At 44.7% G+C, this 15,961-nt stretch overlaps 1 pseudogene; it reads left to right on the top strand.

The window, feature by feature from the left end:
* Positions 1-823: 823 nt before the first annotated feature.
* Positions 824-10,595, top strand: LOC144133780 (uncharacterized; annotated as a pseudogene).
* The last annotated feature ends 5,366 nt before the right edge of the window (positions 10,596-15,961 follow it).

Raw genomic sequence — 15,961 nt, 5'->3', positions numbered from 1 at the left:
TTTTCTCTGCGCTTATTTGCAGACAGCCTCCCATTTGGTGCGGGAAAAATGGCGATATTTTGAAACTACCCATGAGAGAATCAAACTTCATGAAATACGGAAAAGGCGCTTGAACTCGAATTCATAATATCTGCTGACAACGTCCGCAGTACCACGGTGCACGGTTCCTCTGTAGCCTCACTAACATCATTGCAATCACGAACAAGTCGTTGGATTCCTCTTCGTCACTGTCGGAGTCGACAAGGTCCATAGCTGCCTGAACGGCAGTAGGCAGTAAGCCGCAGTTCACTTTTTCCCTTCGACACAGCAAACAAGCACAGGAAGCAATGCAGCGACCGACGTCCAACGAGCGCAGGTAAAGCAGAAGGCTTGCACGGTATCTGCACTTTTACGTTCGTTTCTAATTGGCACTAGTGTCGCGCTAGGTCTGCACTGCCGAAGAAGTACTTATGTTTGGGCTAGTTGGTGCATAGCTTCTAGGTGATGTCAGGACGGCGCGAAAAGAATAAGGACAAACGAGGCACAAGAACACAACAGGACAGGTGCCAACTTGCAACTGAGGTTTATTCCCAAGTGCTGTCACAGAAAAGATCATCACAAAAGGTGAAGTCCAATTTCTAAATGCTGCAGTGATTAGCCGCAACAGTTTTGTAGCTTTGTTGGAATTCTACTTGGGCTCGACAGCCATATCATTTGAAGGAAGCTTTTTTGTTCAGAAAAAAAGGTGTTTGCATGGGGTCTTCAGTGGCGCCTGTACTCTGTGACATTTTCTTGCCAGTCGTCGGGAATCAAAAGTCAACTTAGTGACCCACATCTTGTATCCATGTTTAGATACGTGGACGATTTTTTGCTTATTCTGAAGAATGTTCCCGAGTCTGATGTAGCTGCGGCGACAACAGGTATGTTATTCGTCTTCACCAATAACAGCCAGGGCCTCACATTCACGTGGGAGTTACCAGTGAATCGCTAACTTCAGTTTTTAGACATAAAATTGGTATTTATGAAGGATCACGGATGCTGGGTGCACATCCCAGATCAACGAAAGTGCTGTTACCGTTTGACAGCGCTCATTCCAAACTCGTCAAAAGAGCAATAATCGTTAATTCCCTTCAGAATGCCTAGGGAAAGTTATGCCATCACATGATGTCGGTGAGCTTTGACAACCAAATTCAGAGGTTGCAAGAAGCCAGTTACCCACCCCTTCTGATTTCGGCTGTCTCCAAAATGTTGATCCAGAAGTTGAAGCGGCCTCATGATAAGAGACTTCCGGAAGCACGAAAGGAATCTGTCCCTGTCATTCCTTACATTCACAGTTTCCCATGGCATAAAAAAAGTCACAAGCAAACATCAGGTGCAAGTTGTGCTTTCGGCTTCATCAAAGCTGTCAAAAATCTGTACTATGACTAAACCGGAGAAGAAACAACCAGTTTGCCCTATTAAACCTCAAAAACAGTTCACCAAATGCAGGTCACAAGTTGTGTATCAGATTCTTCTGAGCTGTGTCGATGTTTCGATGAACATGCCAGTGAGCACTTGCAGAATGTGCACTACCAACATAGAACCTTCCTTGCAAACCACTGCAAACCTGTAAAGAGTGTTGTCCGGAACTAAAGAAAACAATTTTTTTGAAGAGCGGAAAAGACAAGTTTGAGCGAGAAGTAGTAGAGGCAGTGATGCTGAGGTGGCTTTTCTCGAAAGATGTCTTTAGGTTTTAGTGTGCTCAAGTTTTCTCTGCAGTTTGTTGTTCCTGGATATTTTACCAACCAAACGAGAATTGCGCAGAATCCAATACCTTTAGCTCTTTGAAGCTGAGATGATTTCTCGAAGGTTTTAAGTTTTGACACTTGTTTTAGTACTTTGACGCTGAGAGGATTTCTCCAAGCTTTTAAGTTTTAATGTCCACCATTTTTTCCGAGTTTGTTGTTCATCATTCATTCATTATCACACGATGTGTTAAAGCAGGAATTTTGACATTGCAATCTGTTTGCCTTGGCAGAGCGTGCGTCTTTGTTGTGAGGATGAATTGCTTTCCTGTTGATTTTGCACTCGGATAAACTTGGGACATAGTAAAAAAAATAATAATGTTTGCTTTTATGATGAGTGTAGTGAATGCATGAATGTATCTTCCGGTTTCTAAGTAGCACATACTTCCTGAATTCTGATTGTTGTTTATAATCTTTTATTCTTGTGTGATAAGCTTCAGGTGCCTCATAAAATAGAAAGGTTTGGACGAATAAACCACAGTTGCAAGTTGGCACCTGTCCTGTTGTGTTCTTGTGCCTCTTTTGTACCTGTTCTTTTTTCGCCGTCCTGACATCATCTAGAAGCTGCACTGCTGAACTGGCGCTGCATGGGCACGGCACTTTATCTGAACTGACGTGAACAGGTGCACGTCGTGCAGGCTGAATCGAACAGACCTTTTGTTTTGAAACCAATAGTGCACTTTTATCACACTAGGAAGCCAGACAAAAGACAATCTGAATGCTGGAAGCAAAGAAAACCGACACTTGGCGGCGCCACAGGTGGCCAGGTGAGTTTCAGTACGTTAAGGCGCTTAGCGCGGATGCGCTTTGCATGCCTGCATGGTTTCATTTTTGACGCGCCTCGATTTATAAGTGCGAAAAAGCAGAGGAATCCAGTGCTAGTTCACTTTTGGAGGAGCCTGTTAAGGCTGATCAGATCGCCACAGTCAATGAAAAACTATGATGGAACGATGGTCGGTGAGAGTAAAGGCAGTTCGCAGTACTAAGAGCACCTTGTGTCTTCGTACGCTTGCCCGGCGAAACGTTTCCGGTTGTGCCAGTCGACTTCGAACTACTTAACGAAAATCGCTTATTAGGGACAGCAGAAAAGATACAAGGCTGTTCAGAAAAAAAGATTCGGAACCTACCGAGGCTCTGCACGCTCCTCCAACTCAAGCGTTTACGGCTCCATTCAATAGCTTCGGCAATTGGGCGGAGCATTTCTGTTCGTGCTCTCGGCCAATTTAATCCATTCACAGTACACATCTGAAGGCATCTGCAAGTGAGCGCCAGAGCCAGATGCAGTGGACCCCGTACAGTCGCGATCAATATGAAGGTGATCGCGCGAGCATCGACCGGCGGGCCTTTCTAGCTGCATAGCGGCCGATATCAGAACTGTGACGATAAAGATTGCATTGCCTTCTTTCCCTCGTAGGCTCTTCTGGGCTACAACTGTCACCCCTATCACTACCTCGCCACCTTTTTCCTGTGTTTGTTCTCTGGGCTTCGGTTTATCTGCATTGTATATCATTTCTTTTTCATTTTTCCCGATATAGCAGGGGCGAGTTTTTCTGCCGTCACAGGTTTTGATAACACTGCCACTGTTTCTACAGCGCACAAGCGCCGGACTGTAATGCATAGAAAAAAGTCACCGGGCGTCCTCAGTGTGCAGCTTCTGGCGAGCATTTCAGACTAATCAGAGCCTCTTCGTGACACATGCCGTTTCTTTTCTTCCCACCTTCAGTCGCTCCCAATATGCCGCGGCGGTTAACTGCGGAGAAAAGGAGCAAAATAATTCGTCTACGAAAGGCAGGCTTCTCTCAGAGAAAAATTGCTGCCATAGTAGGCCGTCCACAGAAAACTGCAAACCCCTCAATGCCTATTTCAGAGAGAACCGCGCAGCGGATACCCCTCATTGTCGCAGGCCCAGGAAAACGACTGAAGATGAAGACCACCTCCTCGTAGCTGCAGCCGTCCAAGACCCCTTCACAACAGCAAAAAAAATTGCCGAGCAGCTCGACGTTGATGTTAGTCTGCCCACTATTCGAAGGCGACTTCATGAGGCAGGACTGAAGAGTTACGTAGCCGCAACGAAGCCCCTCCTTACAGCAACTCACCTTCAGAAACGGTCAGAATTTGCCAACCGTCACCGAAACTGGACGTCGCACCAATGGCAGCAAGTTATATTCAGCGACGAGTCCACATTCTCCACTTGCTGGAATCAGTGCCTCCGAGTCTGGAGGGTCTCCGGGTCCAGGGAAGATAGTAAGATAGGAATGCGCATGCTTTTTGCGCATTTCAAAATTGATTTTTTCTTTCTCTTTTCCGGAATGTACGATGAGGACACGTCCTGAACTTTGCTGCCAGAGGACCTGTCTCTGTGAACGTGTGGGATGCCATCAGCTACGCAGGTCTTGGCCCGCTGTACCGCATTTTGGGGAGGCTGACAGCTGAAGCTTACATAGAAATTTGTAACAGCATTCTTCTCCCATATGCTATTAATGGACCCTTCCCGGAAGGCTGCTTTTATTTTCAACATGACAGGTGCCCTGTACACACTGCATCTGTAGTGCAGGAGTATCTGAACAGCAGTGGCATCGCACAGCTGGAGCGGCCACCCGCGGTGTACGGACCTCAACATAATTGAAAACATTTGGGGGATTACCAAAGCTAACGTCACTCACGTGCATCCGGACACAGGGAGTCCAGAAACATTGTGGCAAGAGGTAGAAGGCGAATGGAATCGCATTCAAGGAGACCCGGCCATAGCATAGTCACTCTATGCATCTCTGTCCAGGAGAATTGAAGACCGCCAAAGGAAAGGAGGGCGCCCTATCAAGTATTGATAGAAAGTCAATGCATGTCTGAAGCGGGCATTATCGACAGAGTATATGTTGCATGTTATGGATGAGTGCAGCGTGCTGAAAGTTATCCTTTTTTTTTTGCAGTGAATAAAGTATTGATCAATGTTATGCCTTAATTCTTTTTGACACTTTTATAGCAATTTTTGTGGCTGCCGGCAAAGAGTAGAAACGAATGGCAGTGTTAAACACCGAAACAGTTGATAGTATTATAATATTGTAGTATTGTAGTTACAGGAAAATGAAGGCGCAGTAGATGTCACCCCTGGTACAGAAGGCGGTGAAGAAAAGGACGGAGAAATTGCGTAGTAGACGGCACCGGAACGATATGGGGGCACTTGAGACTATTTTCGTGCTGTTAATGTGAAAGTGCTGATTCGAGATGTCATAGATCAGTCTCTGATCTTTGATCGGTTGACTTAAATAATCCCAGTCATGAGTATTCAATTATTACCCCCCCCCCCCAAAGAATGACGTTGATCATGCCTTCACTTTCTTGATTTTCCTCCATTCACTCTATTGCTAACCGAAATTCAGGTGTGCAGTTATCCCTTATAGCGAAGTATCGGAGCCCACGTAAGCAATGGGCTAGAGAAGGCACCTTTCCATTGCTATGATCGACTACCTTGGGCGGTTTTCGGAGTCGTTTTTTTTCTGGACGCTCCCACGTCCACCGCTTTCTCATGCCGATTACTCATGTATCGCTTTTGCGTTAATAATTTCGATCAGCTGGGAGCTTCAAAATGTGCTGCCCACGCAGAGCTATTGATGCGGCAGTGTGCAGTGCAAATGAGGAAGCTAGCGTAATTTTATTCCTGAAAGATTAAAAAAATGCCACGCAAGGCGGCTTTTTCTAGCATTGGTTGACACTCGCACGAATAACTTCTAAATGATTGCGTCCGGTCTAGCAGTATACACAAGATAACGACACACACGTCACACGTCTGTATCTGTCTGCTGACGCGTAAAAAAAAAAAAAATTTGGGACTTGCTAGAAGGGAGTGACAGCAGCTTAAGGACCAGCGAAGAGAGGGAAGCTACTCTGATATTCCCCTACCCACGGAGGTGGCAACGTAACGTGGCGCTGCTCCTTTCCTCGGTCGCCGCTCGAGCGATCACCTTCATATTGACCGCCACTGTACCTACGGGAACACGCATGGCGCACGGTTTCGCGCCCACTGCCTTAATGTTAAGCATGGAACCCATTGAAGCGTTGTGCATTGGCTTTATAACTTTGAAGCCGCAACTTTAAATGCAAGTGCCCTTGAGCACTCGTCCTTTTTTTGTGGCAAAAAAAGTCTACCTTTCTGCAACCGTGGGAAACCTCCTAGAAGCCGTCTACTGCACCGTGCAATGGTGCATTCAAGGAATCATAATCCATTGGCCCCAAAGACTTCGACAGCCTCCAATGCGCGTGACGTGCCAACCTTGTCCTCGCACCTAGCGACTCCCCGCACTGGGATTGCGATATTTAATTTGCAATGGCTACTCACGGCAGGAGGAGGAAACAACCATCCTGCGCCTAACCTAACCGTGCTCCCCGGACAAAGCTGATCCTGCACTGTACCCTGCACCGGAGCAGTGCACGCTACTGTCCGCTGCGCTCACAGTCAGCGTACACGAATGTACTGTGTCGTTGGTCTCTTTTTGATCAACAATTCAGCACCGTACTAGCAAGGCGGATGGAGGCTGCTGCACAGTAAAAAATCGGGCAATGCGACATCGTAGGTTGTCCTTACAGACGTGCCGAATTACAGCAGGGCAGTGGAAGTGCCAATTGGGTGATGTACCATAAAAAGCCAAGGTATGAGCCACGGCGGACCACACGGTTGCGTGATATGTCGTTACGAAAGGTGAAAAGCAGAGTATCACTCTATAGGCACATATGTTCGCTGCATTTTCGTCCCAAAGACTATATGACAGATCCACTCTTGAGTGCGTCTTTCGGGATTCCATGGAAGCGTGCAAACTATCCCAAGGCGCAGTTCCATCAATATTTCCAGCAACAAGTGGACAACAACCCTCGCTGTAGCATGACAGCAGTTCTGTGAGTATTCCACTTTTATGCCCGAAAGTAAAATAACGAGCACCAAACCACCAGCACCCCGATGACTGTGACGTCAGTCACTGAGAGACAATGCCTTTGTCTATTTCAGGGTATGCAGAGGACCTATAGATGGTCACTGAGCAATGTTTTTTGTTTCCTAGCTTCCGAGATGCCATAGAACACACCGAACTAAGAGTTGGACCAGTGTATGGAAAAAATGTGCTGTCCAGGGCATCCAAGGTACAAATGGCGGAAGCCCACAAAGGACACTTTGCAAAGCCATGAAATGGCTACTGCACTGAAATAGCTGTGGAAAAAAGAACTGCAAAGCCTTCAACTCATCTCCAGTAACTCATGCCAACAAACAGTGCCAGGATATAGCTATTAAAATCATTTGCGCATCTCGCTACCATAAATCTTTCGAAAAAAAAATGAAGCATTTTAAATACCACTGATTTACCTTGTGCATTGGTCCTGTTTTCGTTTTCCTCCTTTATCTTTTTTAGCATTTTGTGTGACATTCTGTGCCAACCTATATTTGTTATTATTTTAAAGTAATCTAGTAATGTGCTTTATTTGGAAGTCATATTTTTATTTTCATCCTGTAAGCTTGCCCTGCGATTTTGTGTTTATTATTGCATGTAATTCCCTTACTCTAAGTCCTTGCGGCCCCGTATATTAAGGTATGTTGCCACCCTTGAAAACGACGTATTTTAAAGATAGCGAATTTCAATTTTTTAATATTTTAAGAATCTACAGACGTTCAGAGTTGTGCTGCGGCAAAAATTGTCTCTATCTGGTTCTATTCAAAAGTTACGATGTTTTTTACAACTACCAGCAGACATTTCTGAAACAGAAACTGACATTTTGCGAAAACGAAACAAAATTTTAATCCTGAAAACAAACTTATGTTTGTGCTCAAATACAGAGGATATCTTTAAATTAGTTTGTGGTGAAGTATTTTAAAGGTTGATAACATTGAGCAATGCTGATCGTGTATCACTTTTTATTCAAATTAAACAAATTGCCACGTGGGGGTAAAGATGTGACATCGTGTTTACACTGCAGCGACGTGTTTTACTGCCAATTAAAGCTATTGTTTCGTCATTTCAGTGTACTAGATTGTTGTCTGACAGAATATATTAGGTTATGGCTAGGTTCCAAGTGAAACAAAGGCCAAAACACAAGTTCTACGGCAATCGGTACATGACGAATGATTCGACGAAGTGTGACGTGAACATGGCTGTTTCGGCAAGTGAAGTGAAATTGGGCCAGTTGAAGACTGTGAAGTGCCACCAGAAGCTGTTGTGCTACAGAAGAACAAGATTATAGATGTCGAAATTCTTTCCTCAGTTATGGCATCGCTGGTGTGCCCGGAATGCAAAAACATTTCACTGAAGCTTGAGGAGCGTTCACGCCTAGGGGTGTTTTGCGTACGCCGTGGTGTGTAGTGCATGAGCCCACAAACATTTGTTTTCCTCATCAAAAAAAAGCAGCAAGTGCAGCTGAAAACGTGTGGCTTGCCGACGCTATGCGCCAGCTGGGGAAAGGACGTACTAGTGCTGTGACATTTTATAAGGTTACGAATATGCCATGACACTTTGCCATTCCACTTATGACAAGGTTTCTTCCAAGCTCTGTGAGGCCACGAAAATTGTAGCGTCAAAGTTAATGGTGGATGCTGCTGCAGAAGTGCGCCAAGTTGTCGGCAGTTACGAGTGTGGCGTATCAGGTGACGGCACTTGGCAAAAGCGTGGACACTCCTCTGAATGGCTGTGTCTTTCTGATATGAGTGGACACACGAAAGGTGATTGATGTGGAAGCAATGTCCACAAAGTGCAAGGCATGAGAATATATGAAGAAATGTTCCACAAGCGTTGAGTTTGAAGAATGGAAGGCTAACCACACTGACTGCCAAGACAACCACACAGGCAGTGCTGGTAGCATGGAGGCGTTAGGACTGTACCGTATGTTCGAGCGGTCCAAAACAAAGCGCGACTTGGAGTACATTGATTTTTATGAAGATGGCGACTCAGAAAGCCACGTGGCTGTCAGATATGTATGGAACTGACGCTGTGCACAAACTTGAGCACATTGGGCATGTGCAAAAGCGTGTCGGATGCCGACTGAAGAAACTGAAAAACAGAACTCGTGGACTCATAGGTAAAGGGAAGTTGACGGATGTTATGATCGATAGATTGCAAAATTATTACGGCATCACAATCAGAGCAAATGTGGGGAACCTGCAAGCTACGAAGCAGGCCACACTAGCAAGTCTGTTTCACTGCAGTTCAACAGATGGAACTCCTTGACATGGCCTGTGTCCTTTGGGTGTGAAAAGTTGGTGTGCCTACAACCGAGTGAAAGCTCTGGGCACAAGATGCTACAAGCACGCGAGGTTTTATTGCGAAAGCAATACTGCTCGCACTTTCGGCCCATCGGTGGTCGTGGCGCCTCCTTACACAGCTGCGCGTCACGTGACCGTGTGACGTCACGCCACACCGAGAGACGGGGCCCCAGCTCGCGGCATTGATAGTGGAGGCGAAGCCTTGCGCGCCGCTGCTGCGGCGCTACTGAGAGAGGGCGCTCGCTGGTGTGACGTCACGCCAGACCGAGAGAGGGGGCCCAGCTCGCGACATCGATGGTGGAGGCGAAGCCTTGCGCACCGCTATTGCGGCGCTACCGAGAGAGGGCGCTCACTGGTGTGACGTCACGCTGGGAGGATAAATGGGGCTACAGCTTGGCTCTTCGCAGTGGTCGGCGCGCTGCCTTGCGCTATGTCGGATGGTGTGTACAAAGCGAGGCTGGAACGATCTGCTGCGGCCAAGCGACGGCGCCGTGCTGAAGAAACAGAAGAACGAGAAGAATGGCGAGCTAAACAACGTGCGTATGCAGCAGCATGGCGAGCACGCCGATCAACATCGCTTGATGCCGGTGCATCTACAAGTTCAGGGCCAAGTTTAATGAGTGGTGTTAACGGTAGCGAAACTATGGAGACAACCAGTAGTTCGGAGACAAGTTTCATGGACGCTCCTAATGCCGAAGAGACTATCATGGATGCTTCCCCAAACAGGAGATGACGCCGCTCTTGCCATACTGTCAAACAAGCTGCCGAAGCGAAGTGATAAACGGATGGTTATCTGCACGGGAGACTACAATAAGGAGCCTACAAGAGACCATCGATTCATCCAAGCACTTGACAAGAAGTACTGTCTTCAGTTATGCACCGTGCAGCCAAAGAGCACCGCCCAACGGAGTAGCAGTTTAGATCTAGACATGTATAGACATTCCGACGACTATTTCATCAATGTACAGACCAAAAGCCATTACTTCACGGATCACAAAAGCGTATTCATAGGATTAAATAAAGCAACATCACAGTAATACCATGTTGTGTCCAGTGTGAATCCACGTATAGCCACGCATACCATAGATAAGTCATAAGTGTACCAAGGATATCAATAGCAGAAACCAAGCAAAACAATGTACAGCCATAAGCTTAACAAAGGGCAACCATGTCCACACCATCAGCCGAACCAAGGCGCAGCCAAGGGTATTGCTTTCGCAATCTTCCAGGCTTAACCAAGCTAAGCCTTCAGCCAATTTTTTTTCAATGACATCCTGAACAAAGTAAAACCTGTGTATGCAGACCTCTGTTCTGATGAACTTTTGACAAAATGTCTCCACGGAAAAACACAGAACGCGAATGAATGCTTCAATGGGATGCCCTGACAGTGTCTCCCTAAATATGTCTATGTAGGCCTGCGCACTATTTGTTTTGGACTATACAATTGTATATGTATCTTCAACAATAAAAATAGTGACACGCTGGATATCGTGAGGCGGGCTGCTGTCGATCCTGGCTACTACAACACAGTAGCTTGACACAGCAGGGACCGAAGACGCTTGAAGAATGCCATGTGCCAGGCAGCTACAACACAGTAGCTTGACACAGCAGGGACCGAAGACGCTTGAAGAATGCCAAGTGCCAGTCAATGCCGGACGAAAAACAAGCCCGAAAGAAAAGACGAGCTGATAAACAATCTCACGGTGAACTCGTGGCAACTAAGGAAAGGGCCAGCTATCGGCCTGGTGGCTTTTAGTCTCCCACAGTCTTCAAATGATGTATATGACATATTTTAAATGCTTATTTCTTGTTTTTTTTTCAAAGCTTATTTTCATTTATTTTTTGTTGTGCAGGAGGTCACAACTTTTGAATAAATTATTATTTTCTGATGAAACTTCCCATGCTTCTTTCTGTAACATTACTCTGTGCATAAACTCGGATAACTGAAAACAGTGAATAACTTCTGATGTTATAAGATTTCTAGAGAAATGCAATCACCTGAAATTATACAATTTTAAGTTTTTTGGCTATATGTACCATATTTAATATTGATGACAGGGCCAAGATTCTAGTTCATTGCACTGCCTGCATGCACAGCTGCATTGTTGCCAAGCCATTTTTGTTTTGTATCACAGGATTGGCACTTATGACTGTTGACGCGATGGGCACATTTTGGGCAATTTCAGAAATTAAATTGTGACTAGTTCTCATTTTTATTGTCTAACATACTTGAAGGGTCTTTTTAAACAGCCCTAGTAAAGGCAAACTCAAACGAATAAGTTTAGGATCAAAATCTAAATATATTTCTAAAAAGATGGCATCATACCTTAAAGGGGCTGCGAAACACTGCTTGAACGGATGCCAGTTACAATTCAGATGGGTTCTTTATGTCACACATATGCTGAATCAAAAATAATTACAAGAATCGCTGCATTGGAACGGAAGATATTAAATGAATAAATTTAAAAATACAAGCAAACAAAATGCTGCCCTCAACTCATTTTCACGAAGCTTCGCATTCATATTTCACTCTCCCAATGACGACATTTAGTACGACCAATCAAAACAGCCTATCTGAGCACGTGGCGGACGTTTGCACTCCATGGTTTCCTGTTCTCTGTAAGTCGTTCTTGCCAAGGCTGGCAGCGCCGTTTGCACGGTTACAACATGTGAACGCCCAGCTGGCCGAGCGATGCTTCGTCACGCCGATGGCGCAGAAGGGAACACTGATAAGTGACGATCCCTGACTTATGGATCCGAACACGATCTGAACTGGTTCCGAACTCGAGCGCAAGACACTGCGACGGTGTGACGACCTGCGCAAGATATCAGACACATTTAGCATAGCGCGTACCGCTACCACTTACCGCCTACCACTGCCCGTCGCTCCTAGCCCTCTGGTTGGTTACGGTGAGCAAGGAGCACGCGCTGTTGACGGGAACGTGGCGCCATCTGGCGCCGCCGCCCGGTGATCCTCCGAAAACTGACGATGCGCACTGCTAAATGTGAAACGAACGGCTTTTTTCTTTGCATCGTTCTTTGGGACTGAAACAAACGTTGTGCAATGGTTCGATCAGACCGACTCCGCAAAGCCGTTCTCAGATACAGAGAGAGTAGCCATAAGTGTTCTGTGCTAGGTCGTAGGATGTTTACAGAGAAGCGCAAAGTCCTTCGATGTAAAATGTAGCCAGAGCCTCTGGCGCTGTATTTTTGTTTTACTTACTTTAATGTGCTTTTATCTATGGCAAACAAGTTGGTCTTGTTTATGTGATATAAAACCCAAAAACTTGACAAAGCGTATCTCTAGTTATTACCCAATTTGAAGTATATTTACTGTTTGTCCAATCATAAAGCTCCCACTAAGTGATGTCATATCCACTGATAAAAACAGCCACTGTATGGTGACGCCGTCAGCAAAATGAATTTGTTTTTGCGACGTAATTAAAACATTTAAAACCGGAGTATACGCAGTGCGACCAATGCTAATAGCATCACTATAACTCATTCTATGCAAACCAAGAGGCAAAACGATGCACTGATTATGTGTTTCTGGGCCCCTTTAAATAAATGTCAAAACCCACCCTGTATACTTTTTTGCTAAGGTAACAAACACCGCTCTGGCTTTGTCCCCAACTACTGGAGTGAACACCTTGGAAGCAACAGAAAGTAAGCATAGTCTACATTTTTTAAGGGTTTTACTTCATTAGCATTCCTGAATGTACCTTTTTTTTAATGAATGTTAACCTCTAAGCGTATTCATCTATCTTGCTTATTCTGTGAAAAGTTTGAGGCAAATCAACATTTCATACCTCACCACAATACCGGTAACTTGGCAATGACATGATACACTGCAGAGAGTCTTGTTTGAAGCATCTTTGTTGTGCCCATCAGTGTTACTAGCTGCACGTTTTCCAACAGTTGAGTTGAGTTGAATTTAATGGCGCATAAGCGTCTAAGGCTATCATGCGCCAAGCCCAAGGTATAAGAAATTGTTTTCTGTAGAATTTTACACAGGTATAAAAAATATGGCGGTGTAGAATGCCTAAAAGGTTATACCCTTCTGCCCAGTATTGAGAGCAAAACTAGATATTAAAGGTTTCAAAGGAGGCTGGGTACCCTCATCAGCCGTCCTTGGCTGGGCAAGGACTGGAGGCTCCCAACCAATAAAAATAAAAAACCTCAGCCCTTTTCTCTGGGATGCGAAAGTGGCTGAGGTGCATCAGGCAAAGTACTGGGTCATGTACTACATATTTTTAAGAACACCAGCTTCTGTTAAAAATCTAAAAACGCAGGGCATGTCCACAATTGAATTTTCGCCTAAAAGCAGTGATGGATGAAAAGGAAAGCGTTGGTTATAAAACGGAGAAAAGCACTTTTTCCGTAGCTTTTCTAGTTTCGAACATGAAATTAAAATGTGACTGACTGTAAGTTCATCTCCACATGCACAAACTGGTTTGTCTTCTTTTGTTAGCATGAAGTTGTGAGTAATGTGTACGTGGCCTATACAGATAATAACTTCATTGAAACGTTTCTGATGCACACATGACTTCCATTCACCGAGCACTGGTTTTATTAAGTGTAGCTTGTTATTTACTTCGCTGTCCCAAGAGGACTGCCAAATTTTCCTTGCCTTACATTGTAGTAATTTCATGCAATCTTTATAGGGCACATTTGCTTTCTTTATTTGCCTGCCACAAGCTTGAGCAGCACACAAATCTGCTCTCTCATTGCCCTTTATGCCGACGTGACTTGGTACCCAGCAGTCTTATGTTTTGTCCTTGAGCTAGGGCTGTTGTAATGTTGTGTATGAGGCCGCCAAGCAGCGGGGTTATTGCATTTCTTGAATGAACGGCTGTGAGCACGCTTAGCGAGTCTGTGTAAATAATACTGCTGGCGAGGTTCTCATTTACTATTTTTTCTATGGCTACACAGATAGCGTAACATTCCACAATGAAGATTGACGCACACTGTGGAAGTCTTATTATTTTGTACCAATTCCCATGTACCGCTGCACTTCCAACGTAAGCGTCTGTTTTTGAACCGTCTATATAAAAGGCTGCGTAATTACTGTATTTTTCTTCTAGTCTGAGGAATTCCTGTATGATATGTTCTTGAGGAATTTGTTTTTTACGGAAGTTTGCAGAGTGAGATCACAGATTTCCGGAAAGTTGTACCATGGCGGAAGTGGACCTCGCCTTCGAGAAATGCTTGGCAATATGTCTAGTACGCCAAGGTTCTGGCATATGTCTTCGAATCGTAAGAGCACTGGATGGGTAGCTTGCGGCTTATTGTTAAAGAGTACTCTAGATGGGCACGCTGTAGCGATGGGGTAACAAATATGTTTGTGCAGTGAACGAATTTTTAGAATGTACCAGCATGTGAGCATGGCTCTTCTGTCTATAAGTGATGGCTCGTTGGTTTCAACATAAAGGCTGTTTATAGGTGACGTCCTGTAAGCACCAGTCGAAAGGCACAAACCTAAATTGTGCACTGGGTCGAGTCGTTACAAATACGATGGCCTTGCTGAACCATATACAATACTGCCATAGTCTAAGCAAGATCGTACCACCGAGCGGTAAATCTTTAGAAGGCTCGCCCTGTCAGAACCCCAGTGTTTATGTGAAAGGACTTTGAGTATATTCAGTGATCGGGAAGTTCTCTTTTTTAATACGTTAATATGAGGTAGGAAAGTGAGTTTTTTGTCAAATGTTATACCTAAAAATTTGCGCTCATTTTTTACGGGCAACTCAGTTTCGTTCAGATGTAGGGTCGGATCTGCCCGTGATCCTCGTTTTAATGAGAACAGAATTGCCACTGATTTCTGTGGGGAGAACCGGAAACCATTTTTATTGGCCCATGCTGTTAGTTTATTTATTGCCAATTGTATTTGTCTTTCACATGTTGATACATTGGAGGATGTACAAGCTATTTGAAGGTCATCTACATAGACTGAGTACATAATGGACCTCGGCATTATTTTACTAAGTAAGTTTATTTTTACAACAAAGAGGGTAGTGCTTAAAATACACGATTGAGGTACTCCATTTTCTTGAATAAAATTTCTCGAAAGCGTTGAGCCCAGGCGGACATTAAGTGAACAGTTTGACAAAAGTCTTTATTGGAGTTCAGCATTCTGCCACGGATGCCAAGCTCAGCTAAGTCCTGCAGAATCCCGAACCTGCATGTTGTATTATAAGCTTTTTTCTAAATCGAAGAAGACTGCAAGGCAGTATTGTCTGTGGATAAAGGCTTCTCTGACAGTATTGTTGAGGCGGACTAGGTGATCTGTTGTGGAGCATCCCTTTTTAAAACTGCATTGATGGATATCTAGAAGCTCGCAGGATTGAAGGACAAAAGTTAATCTTATGTTCAGGATGCTTTCAAAGGACTTGGCGAGGAAACTGGTAAGGGCTATGGGTCTATAACTGCTAGGAGATGTTGGAGGCTTATTTCGCTTAAAAAACGGTACAATAATAGCTTTTTTCCAGGCTTGAGGAATTTTCACCAAAACCCATACTTTGTTAAAGAATCTTAAAAGTGCTTCTATAGCAGGCTCAGAGAGATGGGCGAGCATTTCATACTGTATTAGGTCGGCTCCTGGAGCAGTTTTTCTTCCAGCAGACAGTACTGTGTCTATTTCTTGGAGAGTAATCAAATTGTTGTATTCTTCTTTTTCACCTCCACTTATCGGAAGTCTTCGTTTTTCGGTTACATTTTTGTGTTTTACAAATGACTGCGTATATTGGGATAAACTAGAAACTGCAGCGAAGTGTTCACCCAAAATGTCTGCCTCTTCCCTTATGCTTGTTTCTGTGCCAGGTGTTGTCAGAAGAGGAATTGTGACCGGTGAGAAGTTGTTTAATTTTCTAGCCTGCTCCCACATTTTTTAGATGTGATTTGACTGTTTATAGATGAAACATAACTCTGCCATGAAGCTTTCTCGGCAATGCGACGAATGTACTGA

This window comes from Amblyomma americanum, chromosome 5, assembly GCF_052857255.1.
Source record: "Amblyomma americanum isolate KBUSLIRL-KWMA chromosome 5, ASM5285725v1, whole genome shotgun sequence".
NCBI classification, from domain to species: domain Eukaryota; kingdom Metazoa; phylum Arthropoda; class Arachnida; order Ixodida; family Ixodidae; genus Amblyomma; species Amblyomma americanum.
The sequence above is the reverse complement of the archived record's forward strand: the minus strand, read 5'-3'. Positions and strand labels throughout refer to the sequence as shown.